The sequence below is a fragment of the Canis lupus genome, chromosome 3, assembly GCF_048164855.1.
Source record: "Canis lupus baileyi chromosome 3, mCanLup2.hap1, whole genome shotgun sequence".
Classification (NCBI taxonomy): Eukaryota; Metazoa; Chordata; class Mammalia; order Carnivora; family Canidae; genus Canis; species Canis lupus.
In genome coordinates, this window is record NC_132840.1 from 49,132,563 (window position 1) to 49,144,964 (window position 12,402).

Consider the following 12,402-nt stretch of genomic DNA (forward strand, 5'->3'; position numbering starts at 1 on the left):
TGGGCCGGCCTGACAGCACCTGTTGTGAACCTGACAAAGGAGTCTGAGCGCACAGAGAATAAGGTCGAGAACATTCTGATTAAGAATAATGGAGGGCAGCCCCGGTGGCTCAGCAGTTTAGCGCCGCCTGCAGCCCAGGGTGTGATCCTGGAGACCCTGGATCGAGTCCCACATCAGGCTCCCTGCATGAAGCCTGCTTCTCCCTCTGCCTGTCTCTGCCCCTCTCTCTCCTCCCTGTGCATTCTCATGAATAAATAAATAAAATCTTTTAAAAAAAGAATAATGGAGGACACACCCTGCCAGATATCAAAACATGCAGTAAAGATACAGTATTTTTAGATTTTTAAAAAAAATTTATTTGACAGAAAGAGAGAGAGACAGAGAAGAACACACAGGGGGAGAGGCAGGCAGAGGGAGAGGGAGAAGCAGATCCTTTGCTGAGCAGAGAGCCTGACTCGGGTCGATCCTCAGACCCCAGGATCATGACCTGAGCTGAAAGCAGATGCTTAACCACTGAGCTACCCAGCTGCCCAAGATGCAGTACTTTTATTTCTTTACTTTTTATAAAGATTTTATTTATTTATTCATGATAGACACAGAGAGAGAGAGAGAGAGAGAGAGAGAGAGAGAAAGAGGCAGAGAGAGAAGCAGCCTCCATGCCGGGAGCCTGATGTGGGACTTAATCCCGGGGCTCCAGGATTGTGCCCCAGGCCAAAGGCAGGCACTAAACCACTGAGCCACCCAGGGATCCCCTGATGCAGTACTTTTAAAGAGTGTAGTACCAGCAAGGGAAGAGGGGAGGGAAAAGAGATTTGTAAATCAGAAGAGTCCAGAAATGCCTAAGTATTTAGGACGGGGGTGCATAGCATCTGAGCAAGGAGGTATTTGCACCCATGAGGAGAAGACAAAAGATAATCCGTCACCACAGTGGGTGTGAGCACCTTGTAGCTGGTTGAGAGAGAAAAAAAAAGCAAATTAGATTCTTACTCTGTGAGTAAGACATGAAACCCAGAAGCCATAAATGGAGAAACAGACTGACCTGTTTAATGACATAAAATGAAAAACTTCTGCATGACAGAAGACACCGTTACCAAAATTAAAAATAAAAAGAGACCGCAAAAAAAAAATTCACAATCCATAGCAGGCAATACCTAAGATTCACTACATAATAACTGACATACGAAGAACCCCTAAGAATGGATAAGATGAACTATCCAGTCGCAAAAACAGATCTGCAGGCACTTCTTAGAAAAAAGTGCAAAGTATTTGTAAAAACGAAGGGAAACTTGACCTCGCTAGAAAGCAAAGAAATGTAAAATAAAGCAGTGATGATATATCCATTTACTTATCAGACTAGAAGAAATAAAAAATATTGATCAGGGGCAGCCCCAGTGGCGCAGTGGTTTAGTGCCGCCTGCAGCCCAGGGTGTGATCCTGGAGACTGGGGATCGAGTCCCATGTCGGGCTCCTTGCATGGAGCCTGCTTCTCCCTCTGCCTCTGTGTGTGTGTGTGTGTTTCTCATGAATAAATAAATAAAATCTTAAAAAAAAATATTGATCATGTTTGACTTGGGCAAAATTGTGCAGAAATGGATACTCTCATACCCTGTTGGCAAAGGATAAATGAGTAGGATCTTTCTGGAGAGTGTTGTGGCAGTGTTAATATGTTAAGTGTTAACATAAAGATGTTAATTATATGAACCTTTTTTTTTTTTTTTTTGAAGAGTTTATCGAGAGACAGAAGGGGAGAAAGAATCTGAAGCCGACTCTGCACTTACTAGCACAGAGCTCAATGTGGGGCTCGATCCCACAACCACCAGCCACCAGATCATGATCTGAATAGAAACCAAGATGATGCTTAACCAAGTGAGTCATCCAGGGGCCCCTATGTGACCCTTTCTATACAGAGTCCCCAATTCTGCAAATTAACCCCACCCCTGCTCAGGAAGAGCTACAGACAAGAGCAACAGCAAAAATTATGTGAATAAAGTAGGAATTTCCACAAATAGAAGAGTGGTTAAAAAAATAAATTGTGTGTGTCCGATAGTATGGAATAATAGGCATCTACCAGAGGGGCGGGAGCACCTGTGTTCTCGGAAGGATCGCCACAAAATATAGTTGTTGAAAACAGGCTTCTCAAAAATCTCTCTGTGTGTGTAAGTGCATATGCTCCATTTCACTAATCCCAGATTGCATGGCCTTTTCACATTGTAACCGGATATGTCATCACTGGTGTCTCTGGTTCTACAATACATGACACTATGTTTGTATAATAAGCACACAAAAAATATCTGGAACAATACTCAAGAGACCCAACTGCGGGAGGGTAGAATTAGGGAGGGTGGGAGGGGCACTTTTACCTTCTTAAACATTCCTGTAAGTTTACCTCTGTACTGTGAGCTCATATCATTTTTGCAATATGTAAAAACAAAACATTAACAATGGACACAGCTGATGTGGCCAGGTTCTAGCACCACTAGATTTCATCCCGAGCCTGTAGAAACCCAGTTTTACCTTCCCATCCTGTATAGTCTTTATTTTTAAGGGGGGGGGGGGGGGGCATTTCTCCTTTCATTCTTTTCTCAGCTCCCTCCAAATCCAAGCTGTCACCCCAGATGCCAGGAAGAACAGAGTGGGAGCCCAGCAGAGGCTGGAGCAGAAGCCAGCCCACACTGGGTTCTGTCCTGCCTCCTGCGGCTTTCTGTGCTGGACCCTGATTAACAAGAGGTCAGAGAGCCAAGAAACCTTAGACGCCATTAGATTTAACTCTGTCATTTCATGACGGAAGAAACGGAGGTGCAAAGAGATGCAGGAATGACCCTGTCCTGCCCGCAGAGCTGCCTGTGCCCTGGAGACTAGGTTCTGGGGTCCCAGCCTTTGTTGTTTTCCAAGAGGCTCTGTATAAATGGCTGAGCCAAAAACCAAGATTTCCTTGACCCGAAACATCTGTATAGGTCTGAATTCCAGCCAATGCTTTGCTGCAAGTCCCCGAAAAAAACATGGGCCAGCAGTGGCTTATTCCTTCAGGACATTTATAGTGTTATAAGAACAAGAAGTCCAGAGAGAGCTGTTCTTGGGGTCCTTTGGGATGTTCAAGGATGTGATCCGGGACACAAGCTCTTTCCTGCATCTTTCTCCCATCACCTTCAATGTGTTGGTTTTCTCATCAGATTTGTTACCTCATGGTTGTAAGATAGCTGCCACAGCTCCAGGAACACACAGTAGTGTCCAAATCAGGAAGGGAAGGAGGGAGTCCAAACCCCAATGTGTAATTCCCCTTGCATCCTATTGGCCAGAATTAGTCATGTGACCACTCCTTAGCCCAATCTCTGGCAGAGGGGAAAGTGATCATCTGATTGGCTTAGACTAGCCATGGTTCATCCTCGGAGGTGTGGCTGATGCTTTCACAATGGGGTTCTGCTGGCAACCCAGAAAGGGGGGTATATTGCTGGGGAGCTAAAGAGCAACAATGCGACAAGCTCCTGATACTTGGTAGTGACTGTCCTGAGCACTTAGTTTGATGTAATGTCCCACCCTTGTCCTGAGAGCAGTGAAGTCACTAAGGCTAATATATATATTTTAAAGATTTTATTTATTTATTCATGAGAGACACAGAGAGAGAAAGAGGCAGAGACACAGGCAGAGGGAGAAGCAGGCTTTCTGCAAGGAACCCAATGTGGGACTCGATTCCAGATCCCGGGATCACACCCTGAGCGGAAGGCAGACACTCAACCTCTGAGCCACCCAGGCATCCCCACTAAGGCTTATAAATGGAGAATGAATAGCTCAAATATGCCATGAAGAGCCCATTAATGGATTCCTGAGGACTCCTTCAGCCTCCTCACATGACATGTTTTGCAAACCACACTGGTGAAAAATAACATTTCCCACCTGAGGTCTCTGAAGTCAGCTGCAGAAACAAATACCTCATTTCAGATGAAGGACTTGCAGAAGTCTCTAGAGACAGGACATTTGGAGCATTTGGTGGAAAATAGAGCAAGCTTCCCAGAAAAGAGATTGAGGAGGCAGGAGGCTCACAGGTGACAGGAGAGAGCCGAGGTCAGCCAGCCTGGAGCCAGGATGGTGACTGTCTGCCTCATTCCTGGTCCTTCATCCATCAAAGGAAAGATGATTGAAGGCAAATTTGGAGGTGTGCACTGGGCTGGAACCAGAGCAGAATGAACAGAAGTCTGCACAATCGGGGCACCTGGGTGGCTCAGTGCTTGAGCAACGTGCCTTTGGCTCAGGATGTGATCGGAGGGTCCTGGGGTAGAGTCCTGCATCGGGCTCCCTGTGAGAAGCCTGCTCCTCCTTCTGCCTGTGTCTCTGCCTCTCTCTGTGTAAATAAATAAATAAAATCTTGAAGGAAGAAAAAAGAAGTCTGCACAATCTTGGAGGCACACGGGCAGGAAAGAAAAGAGGAGGGAAGTCGGGTGTGTAGATTCAATTTCCATGTTATCTCACTAGGCATTTTCTCCCTGGCGCCTAGCGGTTCAACCGCCCACCTGAGCCTGAGCCGGAAGTCACCCTGAGGCACCTCTTCATCGTATCCCAGAAGTCCTCCCCAGCACCCTTGCTGTGTAACCGGAGATCTGATCACCTTCAAGACTACTGATACTGGAAAGAAACCACAGGTCTAAGAAAAATGTCAGTGCCCTTTTCCTTACTAAGGATCTACAGGGAGATCTGTCTCTGTGTGGGGCAGATGTGGGCATTGTCAGGAGGGCAGCTGGAATGCAAACAGACCTGGTCTAAGAGACAGCTCTGCCATTTACCAGCCGTGTGTGCTGGCTCTGCGAAAGCCACCCAGTCACTCAACCTTGGCCACTTCCACGTAGCATCAAGTTATGAGCTATATGACTTGTTTTTATGTATCTTCTTTGGAGATATGTCCACTCAAATTCTTTTCCCATTTAAAAAATTGGATTATTTTCTTGAGTCCTATCATTGAGTCCTAAAAATCCCTTATATATTCTAGATACTAAACTCATCAGATATACGGTTTGCAACTATGTTCATCCAGTTTGTGGACTACCTTTTCACTGTCTTCGTAATGTCCTTTGATGAACAAAAGTTAAAAAAAATTTTTTTTTAAGATTTTATTTATTCATGAGAGAGAGAGGCAGAGACACAGGCAGAGGGAGAAGCAGGCTCCCTGTGGGGAGCCTACATGTGGGACTTGATCCCAGGATCCTGGCATCATGACCTAAGCCAAAGGCAGATACTCAACCACTGAGCCACCCAGGTGCCCCAAACGTTTTAAATTTTGATGAAGTCCTATTTATTTTTTACTTGGTTGCTTGGGCTTTTGGTGTCATATCTAAGAAATTGTTGCCTAATCCAAGGGCACAAGATGTACATCTATGTTTTCTTCTAAGAATTTTATAGTTTTTACTCTTACGTTATTTAGCCTTTTGACCCATTTGTTGTTAATTTTTGTGTATGGTATGAAGGAAGGGTCCAACTTCATTCTTTTGCATGTGGCTATCGGTTATCCCAGCACCATTTGTTGAAAAGGACTTTTTTTCCCTCATTGAATTGCCATGGGACCCTTGCCAAATATCAGCTGACCATAAATGTAAGGGTTTATTTCTGGACTCTCAATTATATTCCAGCAATCTATATGTCTGCCTTCATGCCAGTACTGCATGGTCTTGATTACTGTGGATTTGCAGTAAGTTTTAAAATCAGAAACTGTCAGTTCTATAACTTTGCTTTTCTTTTTTTTTTCAAGATTGTTTCAGGTCCCTTTCATTTCCATATAAATTTTAGGATTATCCTGTCAATTTTTGCTAGGAAATCAGCAAGTATTTTTTTTTTAATTTTTTTTTTTTTGTATTTATTTATGATAGTCACACACAGAGAGAGAGGCAGAGGCACAGGCAGAGGGAGAAGCAGGCTCCATGCACCGGGAGCCTGACGTGGGATTCGATCCCCGGTCTCGAGGATCGCGCCTTGGGCCAAAGGCAGGCGCTAAACCGCTGCGCCACCCAGGGATCCCCGAAATCAGCAAGTATTTTGAAAGAAATTGTTTTGAACATATAGATCAATTTGAGTAGTATTGCCATCTCAACTAATTTTAATTTTCCAATCCATGAACATGGAATGTCTTTCCATTTATTTAGGTGTTCTTTAATTTCTTTCAGAGATGTTTTATGGTTTTCATTGTACAAGTCTTACACTTCTTTAGTTAAATGTATTTCTAATTATTTTATTCTTTTTGTTACTATTATAAGTGGAATTGTAGTTGTTGTTAAGATTTATTTATTTATTTTGAGAGAGCGAGAGAAGAGAGAGCATGTGTAGGGAGGGGGTGATAAAAGGAGAGAATCTTTCAGACTCCCAGTTGAACAAGGAGCCTGACGGGGGCTCAGTTCCCACAACCCATGAGATCATGACCTGAGCCAAAACCAAGGGTTGGACCCTAACTGAATGAGCCACCCAGGTGCCCCAGTGGAATTGTGTCCTTTTTTTTTTTTTTTTTTTTTTTAAGATTTTATATATTTAGTCATGAGAGACACAGAGAGAGGCAGAGACACAGGCAGAGGGAGAAGCAGGCTCTGTGCAGGGAGCCTGATGTGGGCCTCGATCCCAGGACCCTGGGATCATGCCCTGAGCCAAAGGCAGATGCTCAACCACTGAGCCACCCAGGTGCCCTGTGTTCAGACCTATTTCCATGATGATTTTCTTTCTGGTTGTCTGGTTGTTCTATCTGTTATTGAAAATGGAATATTAAGGTCTCCAACTATGATTGTTGAATTTGTCTATTTCTCCATTAATTATAACCATTTTCGCTTTATGTATTCTACATTTCCACTATGAGATGCATATATATTTATAATAGATTGAATATTATAAAACATTCTTACTTATCTTAAAGTCTATTTGCCCTATATTAGTATAGTCACTACAGTTCTATCTTTGACTTTGGATTTGACAGTTTGACTATAATGTATTTAAATGTACATTTCTGGTTTTATTTTTTTCATCAAATTTGAGGAGTTTTCTACCATTATTACTTTTAATTTCCTTTCTACTCCTTTCTCTCCCCTCTTTCTGGAACTCTTATTTTGCATCTATCAGTACACTTCATGGTGTCCACAGGTCTTTGAGACTCTGTTCATTTTTCTTCAGCCCTTTATTTTCCTGTTCTTCCAACTGGATGGTTGCAATTGGCTTTTCTTCAGTTCACTGATTCTTCTATCCATTCAGATCTGCTGTAGAGCCCCTCTATTTTTCATTTCAGCTATTGTACTTTTCAACTCCAGAAGTTGTCTTTAGTTCTTTTTCATAATTTTTTTTTAAGATTTATTTATTTATTTATTTATTTATTTATTTATTTATTTATTTATTTAACAGAGAGAAAGTATAAGCTGGGGGAGCAATAGGCAGAATGAGAAAGAGAAGCAGCCTCTCTGCTAATGTGGAGCTTGATCCCAGGACCCTGGGAACATGACCTAAGCTGAAGGCAGATGCTTAACCACTGAGCCACCCCAGCACCCCATCTTTTTCATAATTTCTATCTCTTTATTTAGATTCTTTCTGGTGAACTCTTTAGACATGATTCTCTTTACTTCTTTGAACACATTCATGATAGCTAGTTTAAAATCATTGTCTAGTAAATCCAACATCCAGGCTTCCTCAGAGACAGTTTCTCTTGATTGGGGTTCCTGTCTATAGACCGTGTTTCCCTGTTTAAATGTATGTCTCATGATTTTTTGTTGAAAAGTAGACATGACAACTATAATATGACAACTCTGAAAGTCAAATTCTATAGTTTCTATAGAAACTATAGTTTCTATAACATGACAACTCTGAAAGTCAAATTATCTCCCTTCCCCAGGGTATGTAGTTGTGCTCTTTGTTGTTGCTGCTATTTGTTTAATGAATTTTCTGGACTAATTCTGAAATGTCCATATTCTTTGTCATGTGTGGCAACTGAAGTCTGTACCTCAATTAGTTTAGTCATATCAGCTAATGATTGGACAGATATTTCTTTAAATGCCTCGAATCCATTAGTCTCCTAGCTTTTGCAGAAGGACTCAGTGTGTGTGTTGGGGGATGTTTTCAAAGCACTGGCAGAAGGGTTGAAAGTCTGTCTTGGTCTTTATTTCCTGCCCATAAAGAGCCTTAAAGTCAGCCAAAAGCGAGAGACTATGGTATTTCCAGGTCTTTCCTGGGCATATACAGATGTACATGGCCTTCTACAGTCTAGTGAATGGACATGTCATTTTCTGGTTTTTCTTTTTAGGTGTTTGGCCAGTCTCTTGTTACCCTTAACTGGTGTTGCCACCTCAGGCAACTGTGCTGTTAAATTCCCTCCATATCTCCAATCTATACACACACACACACACACACACACACACACACTTCACCTCCCCACTATCATTTCCTCAAGGTTTTATGACAATTTTTCATTAAATCTATATTCATTTTCACATCAGAATATCTCAGTGAGGGCAATATTGGCAATTTGGTGGGACACTGTAAAGGATATTTAAGGGATGCCTGGGTCACTCAGCAGTTGAGCGTCTGCCTTTGGCTCAGGGCATGGTCCTGAGCTTCTGGGATGGAGTTCCCCAGTGGGCTCCTCACAGGGAGCCTGCTTCTCCCTCTGCCTGTGTCTCTGCCTCTCTCTCTGTGTCTCTCATGAATAAATAAAATATTTTTAAAAAAATAAAGGATATTTAACATCCCTGGTCTCTGCCCACAAAGTGCCAGTAGTGGCCACACAAAATTTGGCACCAAAAACATATGCACATATTTCTAAGCACCCTCTTAAGCTTAGGGATCAGTATCACTTTGATTAAGTATCATTTCACAGTGCTGTGACTTTGGTTAAGTATCACTTCACAGTATTATAACTGTATGATTATGTTTACACTGAGACACATGTACAATTATTGCCTTTTCTTTTTTCTTTTTTTCCTAGAGTTACTAATTGCTTCCTTCATTTGCTTAGCTCCTGAGTACCTATTACTAACCATTTGCTAACTTACACGAGTGTATATGAAGTTTCTCTCAATAATGTCAAAGAAAGCAGGCAATAAAGCTTCTTCCTACTCTTTTCAGGAATCATTCCTTCTATCTTCTTGCTCCAACCCAAACTGGTTATCTAGGAATGCTGCAGACAGTCATTCTGGGGCTTCCCTTCATCCTGGTAGTTTCACTTATCATAAATCTTGCAAATTGGCAAATCTAAATTCTCTCCAATGCCCGATGAAGTGGGGAATCAGGAAGAAGGTCAGCACAATTTAAAGAATAAAGAAGTTGCATTTTCTCTGATTGTCTGAGGGCAGAGCAAACATACATGTGATGTTGCCTCATACATAAATAGAATGAGTGCATTTTAAGGTGCTTCTATATTTATCATACAATTTGATTTTTATTTTAACCTTCACTCACATTTCACATTTGAGGAAATTGAGATGTGCTACCTGGGACCCACTTTACTTCTGAAGTAATAGATCATAATAACAAAAGTATTAAGTATTCACTATTTTGTGAATATCCAATTGTCCTCTCTTTCTGTTTAGTTTATAGAACTCCAAGATTATATAGATAGCAACATATTTTGGGCAGGTGGGCCTCTTCCTCTGTCTCACAGATTAAATCATGTTTGGTCTAATCCAGGCATGTTAATTCCATTTTCCTGTGCTCATGAGAGTTCTAGAAAAGTGTGTGAGCCAACACTTTGCCCCATGATAAACGACAAGGAAGTTAACTTCCTCATGGCTTTCAGTGTGGTAGTGTGAACAAGTGATACTTGCACTAGTGGCAGCCTTTTTGTGACCATGAGCCAATAAACCTAAAATGAAATATGTCAAAGCCAAAAGACAGAGTCTGGGTCTTTGACAACATCTCTAAGTACTGTGCCTACTCTGGAGCCATCTGGATTCTCTTCTGACAGCTCAGGCAAGATGGAGCAGCAGTGGGAGATAGTGTCAGCCATCTGGAAGTCAACAGAAGGTCATTTATTTCACAAAATGTACCCTTCTGAGGGATCCCTGGGTGGCGCAGCGGTTTAGTGCCTGCCTTTGGCCCAGGGCGTGATCCTGAGACTGGGGATCAAATCCCATGTTGGGCTCCCGGTACATGGAGCCTGCTTCTCCCTCTGCCTCTCTCTCTCTCTCTCTCTCTCTCTGTGACTATCATAAATAAATCAAAAAAATTAAAAAAAGAAAAAAAACGTGCCCTTCCACTTTCACCAATTAAAGACCCACTTGGGTACCTGGACACTACTACTTTATCCAAATGCTCCCATCACTGCAATAGTTTTCAAGGAGTGTAGATGCTACAGGTGGTCACATGGCAGGTGGCTCCTCCTGCCCCCTTTTTAGCCCAACCCCTCATCTTATGCATGAGAAACTGTGGCTTAGAAAGATTAACTTACCCAAGTTCAACCTCAGAGTTAGGAATGAAACCTGGATTCTCTGCTGTTGTGACCTGGGCTCTGTTCACTGCACCCCAGTTACTTTTGAAGACTAAACCTCGTGACTCCCTCAGACTCCACTTTTGTTTTCTTTTTTTTTTTTTTTTTAAGATTTTATTTATTTATTCATGATAGACATAGAGAGAGAGAGAGGCAGAGACACAGGCAGAGGGAGAAGCAGGCTCCATGCCGGGAGCCTGACGTGGGACTTGATCCCGGGACTCCAGGATCGCGCCCTGGGCCAAAGGCAGGTGCTAAACCACTGAGCCACCCAGGGATCCCTCCACTTTTGTTTTCTCACCAACAATTGACTTTTCCATTACTGCCACCCTCAAGGATACCATGAGCCCAGTTCAAATCCCAGTGTGAGTTCCAGACTGGGGGTTAATGGAGTCAGGATAACTCAATACATTTCACGTAAACTTGGTACATTTCACGTAAACTTGGTGAAGAGAGGGTGACTGTGGAGTGAAGGGTACTGTGCCGGGTGGGGGCCAGGTGGGGAGAGGATAGAGAGGAGGGAGGCTCTGCCGGTGGGTGTCTGGAGGTGGACACCAGTCACGTGGAACTCAGCAGGCTGCAACACAGGCAGGGCCAGGACACAGCCTTGCACTGGGGGCACCCTTCCTGCACAGCGATTTGGAGAATGTTTCCTGAAGGAGGTTGGGCTCTGAAACAGGGAAATGGGGATTCCAGGCACAGAAAATGCTGGATCTGAGCCCTGGGCCTGAAGGGTGCACAGTGTGCGGGAATCACTCACAGCTTCTGTCCTGCTGCCTCCACTCCCTTTGCCAACTCTCTAGCTACTGCTGCCAGATAATGCTCTGATCCATCATCGCTCAGCTCGGGGACCTCCCTGGGCTGGTGCCCCACACCTCCCGGAGAACAACCCAACACTCCTTCCTCGCAGCTGAAACCTTCCCTGCTCAGGCTGTTTTCCTTCTCTACTCTCCTGAGCATGGCTATCCCAGAGCAAGCCCCCCACCCCCACCTCTGCCCAACACAGCTCTCTACCAGGATGCCTCCCCACTACCAAGTCTTGCCCACTCTGCAAAAGCCACCAGGGCAAGAAGCCTCCCTTGACTCCTTCACCCTCCCCCATCCCAAGGTAATATTCTTGGATAAATCCCTTGATCTCTCCAAGGTTCCAGTTTACCATCTATGTGGTAACAGTAGTTTGTGTCACGTGCTATGGAAATGTGGGTGGTAGAGAAGGTGGTATCGGATCTCAGAGAGCCAGGGCACGGCATTTGTGCATTATGTAATATTTTCAAGTTATTTTCATTCTACAAATAACAAAACCACCTGGAAAATAGAGGGGAAAAAATCCCCTACAAAAACCTGGCCCATCCAGGACATCTGCTGTGAATACTTTTGGAAAATGTGTTGCCCTTGTTATGCAGAGGCAGATATTACTGGTCATGACTGTTGGAGGCTGAGGGATTTTGTTACTACAGCTACACTGAGATATAATTCATATACCATACAATCCACCCACTTGAAGTGTACAGTTCAATGGGTTTTTTTTTTTTAAAGTATATTCACAGAGCTGTGCAACCATCACCACTTTTAGAATACTTTCATCACTTCCCAAAGAAATCCTCCTCCCTTTGGCAGTCACAGGTGTTGGAGGTGACTTGCTTAACATTATTTTACAAGCATTTTTTTCCGTTGTCTGACGATCTTTTTTGAGTCTGGTAACTGCGAGCAAAGGATTTGGGATCAGGGAATGGCATGGCCAGGTGTGTTCTAGAATGATGGCGTTGTTGGGAGACTATAGAAACTTGGTTGAGGACCCAGGGCAGAGGTGAGAAAGGGATGATGGGAGCAGCCTGTGAGGAGGCAACCCGCAGGAGACAGGGCTTTGGGGGGGAGAGTAGCAAAGCTCTGGAAGCCGAATTGGCAGCACCAGGGATCTGGATGTCGAGAAGGATGGAGGAGGGTGTCAAGACACTTACTGGAGTGGGGGA